The following is a 15,724-nucleotide window of genomic DNA, read 5'->3' as shown; positions in this document are numbered from 1 at the left end:
CCTTAGGGGTCCGTCGTAGTACCACTATTATTCCTTTTGTGCATTAACGACCTCTCAAATAATATCTTGTTGCAAATTTGTCTTTATGCAGATGACTATCATGTATCGTCAGATTAATTAACCTAACGATTCTCTTCGTGTGCAGGAAGATTTGACTACATTATCAGCATGGTGTGACGTGTGATAATGCTCATTATTGTTAATAAAGTCAAGGTAATGACATTCACTACATGTCGTTCGAAATTATCGTTTTCTCGTAACATAAGCTATGATGCCATTCAGCAGGTAAATCCGTTGAAATACCTTGGTGTCATCATGTCAACTAACATGGAATCAGCACATAGAATACATCACGAGCAAGGTGAGTAAAACACTAGGACTAATACGTAAACACTCTACCATAGCGACACCTGACACAAAACTTCTTGTGCACAACACTCTAATCAGACCGCAGCTAGAATATGCCTGTATTATTTGGAATCCGCACCAGGGATGCTTAACGCAGTCACTGGAATCATTACAGAATCGTGCGATTTGTTTTATAACAAGGAAATACACACACGACAGTATTTCACACCTTCGAAACACCTTGAATCTTCAAACACTTCTGCAACGAAGGCACATTTCGTTACTTCATTATTTCTTTGAACTCTACCACAGCACATCCACTTTCCGACTAGAACATATTCGCCCTGCTTCACACGTCTAACAACGCACTGATAATCCAATCAAAGTATACCTACTCCATTGCAGGACTAACATGATAAAATTTTCTTCTTTGCTTTTAGCAAATAAACTTTGGAATGAACTGCCGATAGACGTTGCGTCTATAAAAAATTCTGACGCCTTTCGTTCCACTGCATCTTCTGCGTGAGCCTGCACTTTTTCTCTTGTTTTTGAGTTATCTTTGAGTGTGCAATAATGTCCCCTCCCCCTTATGTAATGACCCTGTGGCGTCTTTAAGGGTACTGTAAATAAATAAAAAATAAATAAATTAAGAAATGCTAAAAGTCATGATATCTTCTTAGCATGACGCACCCAAAGTAGTATTGAAAACTTTATGCAAAAAGACACAGGGACGTGTTAGTATAGCCTCTCGTGCAAAGAGAGGGAACGATTGCATGTGCAGACCTTTGTTGAGCTATGCCAGCTAAGTTATGGAAGAAGACCTTGACCTCGCCTACAATCACAACAGACGCAATATCATTCTACTGTTCAGTTCTTAACTCACTCTATTGCTGAGTCATGTTGCAGCACTGTCCTATAACCACTGGTGCAATCTCCCGTTATTCTGTGAGAATATTCATCTAGCCTAAATTTAATGTGTTTGAACAATTGGAGAAGCATGAGGAAGCATAGCGAGGGTTTGTTAGAAATGTTCTCTCAGAATCGTTTACGACCCATATTGATAGGGTTGTTTCGTCATGAAAACGCAAGTGCCTAATAAGCACCACGTAAATTTTTTCAACTGCCTGTAAATAAAATTCAAAAGTAGTGTTTGTTGTGCCTGAGTAGCACTATGACAGCTTAATCTTTAATGCGATCCCACTAATCCACACATGCCCTCTACTGCCATGTTGCCTCAAGACATGTCAATTTCGCCATAGGATTCCGCCCTTTTAGTTTCCCAGAAAGGATACCCAGGAATTATGGAGACATCGTTCTGGTTCATTTTTGCACCAGCCCGTGGCGTATCGATCTTAAAAATATCCAAAATCGCGACATTACATATGCTATGGTACACATCTAAAGAAAACACAATAAAAAGAAGCACACTCTCACACTGTCGCTTCCCCGCGGCACGTGGAAACGAGTGCGCCTATATGTCAGCGCTATCTCGAAGACGCTCAGCTGCTTGCTCTACTTGCAGTGAATGATGATTTTGCTAGGCACCTGCCCAGACAGCTGTTCGTCATTCCGGAGAGATGTCTGGCCGAGATGACGGCTCCCGCTAAGCTTCCGGTGATTGTTTTCCTTGGGCGATCGTTTTTATTTTTCTACCACAGTGGCCACAGGCCTGCGGATACGCCAAGCTCCTGTTTCATTCTTTTCCCTATAGAACCGGCGTGACCCATTGCTTAAGCATAACCTTTACCTCGGGCCTTTTTCCGACGCTGGTTACTCAAATACAAGTAAAAGGGAGGAATGATTTTATGAGAAAGTCCTGAATCAATTTGAACAAAACTTATTGCATTTAGGAGACAAAGTGAAATTTCAGCGATTGCGGGAAACAGAATTTTGATATAGGCAACGGACGTTTTCACTCGAATTGCAGGAAATTGGGAAGCTCGAAAAAGAAAGAATACAAGCGCGCAGTTTACAAATCCACAATTGAGCCATGTAAAACAACTACGCATTTCTATCAAATGCATCCGTTGGAGCAACATGACAGCAGCGTTCGCGTGATAACTGACGTGAATATCTGCACGAAAAAAAAAAATATCGGGTTTTACGTGCCAAAACCACTTTCTGATTGTGAGGCACGCCGTAGTGGAGGACTCCGGAAATTTCGACCACCTGGGGTTCTTTAACGTGCACCTATATCTAAGTACATGGGTGTTTTCGCATTTCGCCCCATCGAAATGCGGCCGCACTGGCCGAGATTCGATCCCGCGACCTCGTGCTCAGCAGCCTAACGCCATAAACACGGAGCAACCACGGCGGGTTATCCGCACGAAAGCGGTTTAGGGGACAACATCGTTGCATTGCCCCCAAGCGGAATCACCTCAAGAGACTGGGTGTATCAAAGGACCATTAGAAGGTCCAGTAAATCATCCTGGCGACATGCACTTGATTAAAATCGGAGGACCTCCCTTTTAATGAAAGCTTGAATGGGTGTGAAAAAGAACCTGCGAAAAGTACACTCTTTTATTTAGAAGTGAAAGCTATTACTTCATTGTAATTTTTTTGACCTCGATCTTACTGTTTACTGTAGATTTGGTAATATATTGTTACAGCAACACAGCACTGCAGCAAGGTGAGCACAAGTAGTCGTGCATGTCGTACACTTAGAAGTATTGTATTTGCACTATCATAGTAAATATAAAAAGGAAGTTCTAATCTTTGTGAGGATACATACGGGTGAGGGAACAAACGGGAGTAAATGACATCTTAGTTGAAATCAAGAAAAAAATGGGCATGAGCAGGTCATGTAATGAGGAGGAAAGATAACCGGTGGTATTAAGGGTTACGGACTGGATTCCCAGAGAATGGAAGCGTAGCCGGGTGCGGTAGAAAGTTAGGAGGACGGATGAGATTAAGAAGTTTGCAGGGATAATATGGCCGCCATTAGCTCATGGCCGGTGTAGTTAGAAGTATGGGAGAGGCCTTTGCCCTGCAGGGGGCGTAGCCAGGCTGATGATGATGATGAATATTTTCGAGGGTCTGTACTCTCGCAGGTCATGCAAGCTCATTCATCTTGTATGCGCTCAGCTCGTGCAAACTCGCTCATGATCTACGGGAATCACCATCAGTGAAATGAACGTGATCTCGTACACAGTGTAGAAGGACAGTTCATTCAGTCTACGAAACATCGTACAATTTAAAAAGGAATGATGGCACACAACGTTTCCGGTACATTCTCGTTTACATATCTTTTTTTTTTCAATTGGGTAGCTTCAGCTGCAATGCCAGTACAGGCGAAGTAGGTATTAAATTCATACCTGCAAATAATATAATGGGGAGGGAGCAAAAACGGCACATGCAGTAAAATGATGTGTAAATGACACGTCGGTATCCGCGTCGAACGAGCAATTGTGCTATTGGGGGACTGAGCGAAATAAATGTACATGCATGCTTGCCGAAGTATGCCTCTTTTTGCATCTTAGTTGTGAATCAGATGCCGGTAGAAATTTTATTTGTTTCGTGTTGTTCATTTATTCTAAGGTGTAGCTTTTCCTTTGTTAACATTTCTTTGGATTTTTATTATTTGATGTGCACATGTCATCAATATAGTAAACTGGAAGTTAGTGGTTGGTCATGTTTCTTGTCCACTGTAATGTGTTCAATTTGCATGCTGGAGTCAATAGAGCACAAACCAGCATAAACCTGTAACGTGGAAAGTTGGGCAAGTTGGTGACTAATCATCATGCGGCATGGGTGAAGCAACGCATTCGACAGGTCAGCGTGGAGAGACACAAGAATACACGACACTCCATGCACTAACAGCTGCTTTATATCGCAACGAACACTTCATGTTTGCTCTTGTTATACCTGCTCACCCTCGGATGTCAAAGATATTCAAAACAAGATTAAAAGCACATTTAAACTAATAAACTGGCGCACACTAGGGTGCCAAACCTTCTTCCACGATGTGCAATTCTAACCTAATTGTTGCAACCCTAAACTATTTGTTTTGTTATCAATAAATTTATTCGAGTGCACTTCTAAAATAATGATATCATAATGGCTCAGTAGAACAGATGGTTCACTGATACAGCCATTTTTTGGTAATGGAAAAATATTTCACTATTTCCTGTTAGGCTAATTCTTATGGTAAACACGAGACTTCTAGAGCACTAAAAGTCACTGGGGGAGGCATTAAATCCCACATTAAAGGGCATTGTTCAATGTGTGAACGCTTGCCATTTTTCAGTGACACCACAGTTCTTTCTTAGCATAAGCATCAGCTCATCAGGCAAGCAGAAGTTTTTCACATTAACAAAAGCAAAAAAAGGCTGTACCTGTCAACCATTCGTTCTGCTGAGCCATCGTGAGGTGACCTTTTTAGAAGGGCTCAAGAATAAATTTGTCATTATTCCACGATTTCTCTAACTAGTGTGTGTAGTAAAACACTGGAGCACATTGTATGCAGTTCCCTAATAAAACATCTAGAAAACAATAATTTTTTAGCAAATATCAGCATGGTTTTAGGTCTGGTCGTTCTTGTTCGACCCAGCTCCTAGAATTCAGCCACGATCTTTTTCATTCATTCGATCTCGGTATACAGACTGACTGTATATTTCTAGATTTTAGAAAGGCATTTGATTCTGTTCCCCATGTTTTACTGTTGTATAAGCTATCATCCCTCGGTATCTCTCCTTCATTGCTTGATTGGATTAAATGTTACCTACAAGAACGCATGCAACGTGCTGTAGTTAATGGCTCACAATCTGATTATGTTGATGTTACATCGGGAGTTCCCCAGGGATCTGTTTTAGGGCCATTGCTGTTTTTGGCCTACATCAATGACATTGCTCAGGTTGTGTCATGCAAAGTGCGCCTGTATGCGGATGATTGTGTGATTTATCACTGCATTAGGTCTGCCACTGACCACGAGTGTTTGCAATGCAATTTGGACTGTATAACACGCTGGTGTGTTAGGTGGCAAATGTCTTTAAACCCCAGTAAGTGTCAGTACGTGTCCTTTACACGTAAACAAAATCCACATCTATTTCATTATACATTAGACAATGTCTAGCTATTGCGAGTAACTCAGTATAAGTATCTTGGTGTTTTTTTCTCATCAAATTTAACTTGGACTAAGCACGCTGAATATGTTACAGCGAAAGCCTGTAAAATGCTAAATTTTGTTAAACGGAACTTCCGGCTAGCTCCTCCCAAAATTAAAGAACTACTTTATTTTTCGAACGTAAGACCCATATTAGAGTATGCCTGTATGGCCTGGGACCCGCAAACCAAAACTCTGTGTAATATGCTCGAGCATGTACAAAACCGCGCAGCCCGTTTTGTCTGTAATAACTATGACTTTACTTCTAGTATTACAGCACTTAAGGACAACTTGGGGTGGGAATTCTTAAGCACACGCAGAAAAAACATGCGGTTGGAAATGCTTTCTAAAATTTGTTTCGGCCTGGTTAAAATAGATAGAGAAACTTACCTTTTACCTCCTCATTTCTTATCTCACAGAAGGGACCACTATTTAAAAATAAGAGAACTCATTTGTAGAAGAAACGTCTTCAAGCATTCATTTTTTTCCACACACAATATCACAGTGGAATCAGCTACCGCAGGAAATTGCTGATTGTCACACTAAAGCATCATTCAGAGCATTTCTGCTGAGCATATAGTGGCGTGAATTTTTCTATTGTTGTGTTATTTTTTGGTTGACCAGTTCTGTATTTTGTCGAGCTTATGTACACTGTATATTCCCCCCTGCAATAATGCCTTCGGGCGCAGCAGGTACTTGAAATAAATAAATAAATTAAGATAAAGCTGTTAGGGTTACAACGAACTGGTTAGCGTTGCACACAGTGTTACCTTTTATCGTTGACACCCGAGTGTGCACCGGTGTATGAATTCAAAAGTGCTTTGAGTCTTTTTTGCATATCTTTGACAGCGGATGGTGCGCAGGTGTATAACTATGAAGTGTTTGCCCTAAAATAAAGTAGTTGCTAGCGTCATGTACTCTTGTGTCTCGCCACCTTCTGGTCAGTGCGCTGCTTCACCAAAACGGCCTGATAAAGCATAAACATGCGGATTGTTGAATTTGTTTTCTTGTTCTACACGAATGATCTGACTGGGTATGCACAGAAAAAGAAAAACTATAAGCAATGAAAAAAATTGATTAGGGAATGTGTTTTGTTTTCAGTGTAACTACGCTATTTCAGCTGCAGAACGTACATAATCTTGTATGTAGATTTAAATAGAGCTGACGTTTCTGATATTATTGTTCTTAGGCAGGTGAGAAAATGCAAAGGACACGAAGCGAGTCCACATAGAGAAATGACCAGTTACACTGTCTGAAAACCGATCTGCTTTTCTAACCGACAAATAATTAAATGTGCAGGAAGGGGTCATTAAATCCATGAAGCCACAGAAAGCGTGAGGGCGTGGTGACCCAGAAATCTACCGTGGTCGTGGGTTTGCAAAAAAGCATGCCATTTGTGCTTGTAAGTTAGGAAAACAGGGGCTGCACTGGCACATATCCCTTTTATTTTGTTATTCTGTGGAATTGCAGAAATTCCTGGGATTTTTGGTGGTTCTCTTTCCTACTACTTGGCACTTGTGAACTTCAGGCCAGCATCTGCACTGCTTACGTTGTATATATCCAAATGGTGCGTTAAGGTAGTGCTAGATTGTGAAGGCTTTCATGTAATATCGGCTTGCGTGATCTACACATGCTTTTTCTTGGTGCTAAAAAACTAAAATATACAACATTTGTGTCAAAAGGAACAATCTGAGATTGGTGTTTCTTACTGAGTGTAAATTTACGCGTAGTTTTGTTAACATCTTTGCATAGTCTCGACTTATTCGGCACAGTTAGATTTACACGCTTGATTATGCACTGAAATATACGGAGAATGGCGAAAAAATCTTCCATTACAGTGGATATAACTAAATGGTTTCAATTCTTGCTACCTCCTTGGCCTTGTAGCTTTTGTGGTTTTTTTTAAAGGCATGTGTACAAAAGCACGTTTCGACCAAATAAGCCGATCTTTGCGAGTCTGCGAACACCACTATAACGTGGCAAAAGCAGTGTATGGCCACTTCGTTAGGCCAGTTTTAGTGTAATGGCATGACAAACAGAGAATGAAGAAAGATATGTACACAAATGACACAAGCACCAGCTTTGCCCTCAAGCTTTTATATTAAGAAATAGGTAATTCATAATAAGACGTTAGCACTTGATGTGGTGTCGTCTATGAAAAAAGAATTTTCGTGCAGTTCAACTGATGCATAACCGATGCTTTTGTCATTAGTTGTAAATGCTGGAAGCCTCAATTATCTAGCATGTCGTCAGGTCAAGATGCCTGGCTACAACGCGAATTTTGTGGAACACAGGACCCCAGCCACCTTTTTTGCAGTGTTTTCAAATGCACGAGGAAGGGCTGCCTCACGTAGATGACTCAGGCTCCCTGAATCTCCCCAATCTCGCAATTATAGGGCTTCCGATCTGTCCGATGTAAGCACGACCTTGTGGTGGTAGCAGACTGTACGCAACACGTAAGGCCTAGCTCACCGAATGCATAATATGCCATAAGCCACAACCAAACTTTTCCATTTTTGGCTTCGGTCTTTTATTGTCACCGCACAAAACCCTCCTCGGGTCTGTGAAAAAAAAGTATTTGCGCAACTAAATTAGTCATGAAACTGCGATATAATGAAATAGATCACAGTAGTAAAAAAATTGTCGCCGTTGTGTCGGATGCTAGCGTGTTTTTTCATGGTCAATAACGCACATATTTATTTATTTATTTAAATTACTTCAAATGCCTGATAGCATTACAGAGCGGAGAGACGAGTCATTACACATTGTTAGAGATAGCAGCCTGAAAGGAAGAATGAACCGTATTGCTGGCGACCGAGGCTGTCGGATGCTGTCTTGGGTAGAAATGAATTGAAGAAAAGGTACATGCGATAACTTGGTAATTGCATCTTGACGTTGTGGTCGACTCGCGATCATATATGACGGGGTGATGTAAAAAGCTCATTTTTTAAAATTCTGTGTTAATATAGTACGTTTTATGAAAGAGTGATAAACGGGCGAGTTTCCTTCTTGGTCATAGGTCTGGCAGATGAAGGCTAGTTTTGATGGTGGATACACTGGCACTGCAGGAATTTTCGCACATAATGAAACGTGCAGAGTGGCTCTGAATGGCGTAAAGTATGCTAGCTGTGCTGTAGAGAGATCCTAAATTGATAAGCATACTCTAGTTTAGACCTTACTAGTGTTTGTATAAAGGAAGGTTTAGAGAAGGGGGTGCGCGAAGAAAATTAGGACCTAATAAAGCTAGTGTTTAATTGGAAGAGTTTGTCCAGTATTCAATGTGAGTTTGTCATGACAGGTTGTTAGTAATTTGAACACCTAAATATTTATAGGAAGGGGCAGAGGACACAATAGAGTTGTTAATTTTGTATGAGGATGTAGAAACTGCATTACCGCGAGAAATTTTCGTCATCTTAAATTTATTGACGTTTAATTTTATTAACCACTGGTTACACCACGAATAAATGGTATTAAGGTCAGATTGAAGTAAAAAGAAATCATCTTGGTTAGTTATTTCCCGATAAATAACACAGACACCAGCATAAACACGGTTGTTAGACGTCAATTTCTCCGGCAGATCGTTAATATAAATAAGAAATAAAACAGGCCCAAGGACTCAGCCTTGTCGCACACCAGAAGTTGCGAAACAGGTTGGTAAAACAGAATTGTTAGCAGATACGAACTGATATCGTTTATCTAGAAAGCATTCAATGCACTTAATTACATAGGGGTTAATCTGAAGTCTGCCTAATTTCAGAAGAAGGAGACGATGGCATACTTTGTCAGAGGCTTTTTTCAAAGTCTAAAAAGATACAATTAATGCAAGAACCTCGGTATAGAGATGTGAATAGGTTATTACTAAGCATAACAAGTTTTGTCTCACATGAAAAGTTTTTTTCGGAAGCCATGCAGACATTTACTAAAGAAGTTGTTAGATTCAAAGAAAAGCACGAGATTAGACAAAATGATGTGTTCCAGAAGTTTCCCGGGAATGCAGGTTAACGAAATGGGTCTGCAGTTGATAGCACATGAAGGGTTACCTTGTTTTGAAATAGGCACCAGCTTCCCTGCCTTCCAATCATTTGGCAGCACACAGAATTGTAAGGACTGCTTGAAAAATTCGGATAAAATAATACATGAGTGGGTTATAGCGCATTTCAAACACAGCAGTTTCTTCATCAGGGCCCGGACCACATACCTTTAAGTTCTCTTTGAGTTTTTTTTTATGCCAACCCAGTCAATGATTATAACATCCATCATGGAAAGCAAGGGGTTATTAAATACGGGTGATGAACAAGACTGATCATCAGAAAAGGAACACTTAAATACGATATACAAAGCAACACAGTACATATCAGACGGTATGACGTTAGCCGTTTCATCAAAACGTTAGATATCTTGTTTCGGTTTACCGCTAACCACTTCCCCAAATTTACAGTTTATTTTGAAGAAGCGAAGGAAGAGAGCTTGAAAATAAATTGCACTTGGCTGTATTAATTTCACGCTTGTAATCAGACACGCAGTTTTGATAAGCTGCCTAGCGCTCAGCTTTATGACTTCATACTGGCTTTCGGTAAATTAGTTTGTTTTTGTTTCGTAGACGGCTGAGCAGCGGAGTGAACCAAGGAGAGCGAAACTTGGAATGAGTTTTACGCAAAAGCGCATATTTCTCGATAAGCGAAAGCATTCTTGTTTTATAAATTGCCCAGTTCTCTTCTACAATATTATACGTGTAGAAGCGCAGGAACGATTCGCAGAAGAATTGCATTTCGACGTCGATAGCGGCGCTATTCGCTCTAGCATGATCTCTTATGATTTTGCTGTGCTGTGACGCTCGCTCGAAAGGAAAGTTGCAAAGAAAGTAAAGGATAAACGGTCGCTTATCCCAAATAAATATGTAAATGATATGTACACATCTGGTACTGGAGTAAGGACTAAATATAGCACGTTTGATTAGGTAGTAGTAATTCGAGTAGGTATCATTACTAATTGGGTTAAATTGAAATCATGACAGAGATTACCAATGTTCGAGCGTTCATTATTATGTGTACAAATACAGCCATGGTTCCTATCCCACTAAATATCTGGGAAATTAAAAGCCTCTAAAGCTAGAAGGCGAGAATTTGGGTATCGTACTAGAATTTTATTCAAAACGTCATATAAAGAATCACAGAACGTAGAACAAGGCTGAGGTGTGCGGTAACAGGCACAAATTATTGCTTCGTGAGGTCCGAAGCGATCGCATGCGTACACAACTTATAGGGGAGATATGACTGGAATAATTCGACAGAAATGAGGCGTTGATACTGCAATAAGCACACTACCTCCTGTTCTTAAGCTTTGATTATTTCTAAATAATTTATAAACATTGTGAGAGTGTAAAATTTCATTGTCAGCGATTTTACTTGAAAACCAAATTTCAGTTAGTACAGCCACATCTGCGGCACAATCATCAACGATAGAAGACAAATCATCTCATTTGTGAATTGCACTTCTAATGTTTGTAAAGACAAAATATATGTTGGCCATGGTAGACACGTCCCTTTTAGAAAACTTGTGATATCTCTTTGGGGGATTTTCCTGTCGTGACGTAGAAAAAATTGACGAAAGTGGAGAATGATCTGCATTCTGGAAAATTTCATACACAGTGTCGGTTTGCGAGAAGTACATGAAGCATTTTTTTGTTTATGAACATCCTATTGTGTCGCAAGGAAAACAGCTGTCCGCTTGCCTTGCCATACTCGGTAAGTTTTTTCGTCAATAACGGGTTGCCATGCAAAAGTCAGCAGAACTGCTCGCACGTGATCATTTAAGTTTGCCCGCATGACAAAATACAGCATCTTTTGTTTTAAAGCTTGTAAATTTTTCAATTATTGGTCCATATTTAGCAGATACGTATGCTTCCAATCTATGGGCTCGAGATATACTGTCCTGTCAGATGATAACTGTATACTTAGGCTACTGCATACAAGAGCTATAATTTTTTCTTCCGATTGAGCCCAGGATTCACTTGGCGAGTGAGCAAGACCATAAAAAATTATGTTCTCCTTACGTGGGCGGTCTTCAAAATCGACTAGCCTGCTCTGAAGCTCAGCACTTTCTTCGCGAACTGTGTCCACAGGTACTTGTTGCAGGCCATTAGTTTGCCACTCATCTAAATTGTTTACGCGGTCCTCTCGGATGGCAAGTCTAGCGTTAATGTGAGACAGTTTGTTCTAGGGTGGTTTGACTTTTCTTGAAGTCGTCAAGCACTATCCTTAGTTCATCGTGAGGCAAGTCATCATCTGCAACAATTGTTCTAACAACAACTGCTAGCTCCGGCGGTAAATTCAGGGCATCACGTCCAGGATTTTATTCTATGTCTCCGCAAAATATTAGCAGTTTGATAACATTGAAACAATCAGAAGTAATGGTGTAAAACACTGGGGCATAGTAGTAGCAGCAGAAACACATTGTTCAATATTTACAAATATAAGAAGCTTTACCAACCTGGACAAGGAAAAGGAGCCGGTTTATGGCCGGCTGCATCCTTGCTGCCCCAACATGCTCACTAGAAGGTTCAGCAAGCCACTAGGGTTTTAAAGAGTCCAGTAGGGGTGATGGCACTGAAGATAGTGAAGTGGCCAATATGAGGAAGCAGAACTCGTGCGTAGATGGCCAGTTGCTGTACCGCGCATCGAGCATTAGACGCAAAAGCTGGACATTTGGTATCTGACAAGGAATCAGATGTGGATGACGCACTTGCAGTTGCGTGAAGTTGGTCCGGCGACGCTGCGCAGTGCAAAGCCGAAAGCGCCACGGCGACTTGGCTGGTCTACGTCGGGCATATGTACGGGCAGGTGGTCCACCCTGATGCGAGTGCAGCGAATTGTCTCATGAAAAAAAAAAAAAAGCACTGAAGCCAGGAAAGTCAATTGGTTGTCGTGTGCGGCACAATTTGTGGGCGATGCACTGTACAGCGGGGGTTGTGGACAATCTGTAATTGCCAATGTGGTCATGCCTACAGAATGTAGGCACGACCATATTAGCAATTGTGCTAACTTGTGCTAAATTGTGCTACTTTGTGCTAACTTGAAGTTGGGGCGAATCCACTTGTTTGTGCAGAACAACTCTCATTCACACGTCACAACGCACTCCGAAAAATGGGTTATATTGTATTCATTTTAATTTTATTTTCACGCTCTCCGGACCAGAGGGCATTACAGAGAGGATTCTTCTAGCAATAAGTTGTTAATTACAACATTAAAGGGGGCGGTTTCATTCTTGTGTTGCACAAAACTCGTTGCAGAGAGAAATCCTCTGAACGCACTCTGGTCTATGTTAAGCCGTCTACAAGACGGCTTGGAAAGATCACCAAGAGGTCTTGAACATCATTGTAAACGTTTACAAGACATCTTAAAGACGTATCGGCAACATACCTAAGACTTCTTGAAGACGTCTTACCAAAACTTTCTCGGATGCCTTAAAGCGTTATGTAGCCGTCATGAAGACCGTCTAATGTTCTGTGAAATAAGGGATATAAGGCGTTTTGCAAGACATCTTGTAGCCGTTTTAAAACAGCTATAAGATGTTTGCGATACGTCTTGTAGCCGTTTTATAAACGGCTATGAGGTGCCTTGCAGGAAGTTTTGTAGAAGTCTTAAAAATGTTCTCGCGAGGTGTTTGACGAGCAAGGTATGATAACCCCTAGTCAATATTTGTAACGTATCCCTATAATATTGTTACGGGAATGTTAGGAGTATAAGACTGTATTTAAATGTAGTTACAAGGAGAGTCAATTGAGTCAAAATGGCGGACTCGTAACAACACGCAGCAGCCAGCGTCTAGCGATCTTCTTCTTCCTCTCTCTCTTCTTTCACCCTTCAGTAACAGGACCCCCGCGTGGTGAAACGCCGTCTCGGCACATGACAGGCGAAGAACTGCGAGCGAAGTATGGCTTCAGCCGCGAAACGTGCACGACGTCAACAGGCAGCGGACATGAGGATGGATAAAACTGTAATGGTGCGATCGCGTAATTGACGTCGTTAACTTGACGTAGGACTTCAAAAGGCCCTGCGTAGCGAGAATGAAGCTTCTGGGAGGGGCCGACCCGACGACATGGTGACCAAAGCAACACCCAAGCACCTGGGCCGAACTGAACATCGCGATGGCACCGGTCGTAACGTTCTTTTTGCAGATGCTGTGAGGGTAATAAGCGAGATCGGGCGACTTGACGCGCCATGTGAGCGCAATCGATGACTTCACAAGCGTACTCAGTGGCAACACGGGGCACAGAAGGTAGGCTGGTGTCAAGAGGCAAAGTGGGGTCGCGACCACACAAAAGATAAAAGGGTGAATATCCTGCGGTGTCATGTCGGCACGAGTTATACGCGAATGTCACGTAGGTCAGCGTGGCGTCCTAGTTGCGGTGATCATTGGAAGCGTACATCGGCGACATCTCTGTGGGTGTTCGGTTCAGACGTTCCGTAAGACCATTCGTTTGTGGGTGGTAGGCGGTGGACAGCTTGTGCTCAGTGGCACAAGAGCAGAGGAGGTCGTTCGCAACTCGAGACAAGAACGAGCGGCCGCGGTCTGTAAGTAACTGTCGGGGTGCACCATGCTGGAGAATGACGTAGTGAAGAATATCGGTGACGTCAGTTGCGCAACGCCTTTGTTATCACGTAGGGTTTCGCGTAATCAGTAGCGACAGCGAAGCACTTATTCCCTCTAGTCGTCGTCGGAAAAGGGCCAAGCAGGCCAAGGCCTACGCGAAAGAATGGTTGAGAGAGAACTTCAATTGAATGGAGTTGGCCGACAGATGCAAGGGGAGGTTTCATCTGGCGCTGACACAATTCGCAAGTTGCGACATAACGACGCAGAGAGCAGTATAGCTCCGGTCAGAAGAACCGCCGCGTACGTGGTCGTATGTACGCAAAACGCCAGGGTGTCCCGCCGTGTGTGCATCGTGAAGTTGTTCGAAAGCGACGGATCGCAGATGAGGAGGAAGGACAAGGAGCAACTCAGGGCCGTCACACTTGATATTGCGGTGGTACATGATGCCGTCATGCAGCGCGAACATGCAGCAAGTGCCGTCAGTGGTGCCAGATTGCACTCCGACGATGATGGACTGTAAGGATGCGTCGCGTTGTTGTTCAGCGCGCATGTCAATCATGTCAGTCAAAGCCATCACGCAGGTCACCGGATCATGCGCAACAGAATCGGGAGGATCCACGGGCGGATGTGAAAGGCAGTCAGCGTCTCTGTGCAGATGTCCAGACTTATAGTTGGGAAAAAATGATAACTCCTGGAGCCGCAAAGCCCAGCGACCAAACCGCCCTGTGGGAGCCCGGAGGAAAGACAGCCAGTAGAGGGCGCGGTCGTCTGTAACGACCGAAAACGTGTGGCCGTACAAATATGGCCGGAACTTTGCGACAGCCCAAACAAAAGAAAAGCCAAGCACTCCCGCTCAGTGATGGAGTAATTACTTTCAGCAGGTGAGAGCAGGCGGCTGGCGTAAGCTATCATGCACTCGGTACCATTCTGCTGTTGGGCGAGAACAGCGCTGATGCCGTGGCCGCTTGCATCAGTGGGGACTTCGGTCGGTGCAGATGGATCAAACTGGGCAAGTATGGGAGGCATAGTCAGAAACGCGATGAGAACGGCGAACGCGGAATCTTGCCCAGAGCCTCATGAGAACGGCGTGTTCTTTAGAAGATCTGTCAAAGGCCGAGCAAAGATGACGATGTTTTTTACGAAACGGCGAAAGTAAGAAGACAGGCCAACGAAGCAGCACACGTCAGAAGCAGAACGTGGCACAGGGAAACCGCAAACGGCGCGAACTTTTTCCGGATCTGGTTGGACACCGGATGCGTGAACGAGGTGCCCCAACACGGTAATCTGATGATGCCCGAATTGACACTTCGTGAAGTTTAGTTGGAGGCCGGCTTTTCGGAAGACCGCAAGAATGGCAGCGAGTGCGGTAAGGTGGCTGCCGAAAGTGGGAGAAAAAACAATAACGTCGTCAAGGTAACATAGACAGCTGGTCCATTTGTAGCCTCGCAAAAGAGAGTCCATCACACGTTCAAATGTCGCAGGAGCATTGCATAGGCCAAAGGGCATGACTTTGAACTGATATAAGCCATCCGGCGTGACGAAGGCAGTCTTCTCGCGGGCCATTTCATCAACTGAAATCTGCCAGTAGCCGGATCGAAGATCGATGGACGGGAAGTATTTAGCTCCGTGGTAGAAGTATTTATTGATGCGTGGTAGTGGGTAGATGTCCTTTCGGGTGATCTT

The sequence above is a fragment of the Dermacentor andersoni genome, chromosome 8 (genome assembly GCF_023375885.2).
Source record: "Dermacentor andersoni chromosome 8, qqDerAnde1_hic_scaffold, whole genome shotgun sequence".
In the NCBI taxonomy this organism is placed as follows: domain Eukaryota; kingdom Metazoa; phylum Arthropoda; class Arachnida; order Ixodida; family Ixodidae; genus Dermacentor; species Dermacentor andersoni.
This window is presented reverse-complemented; position numbering follows the sequence as displayed.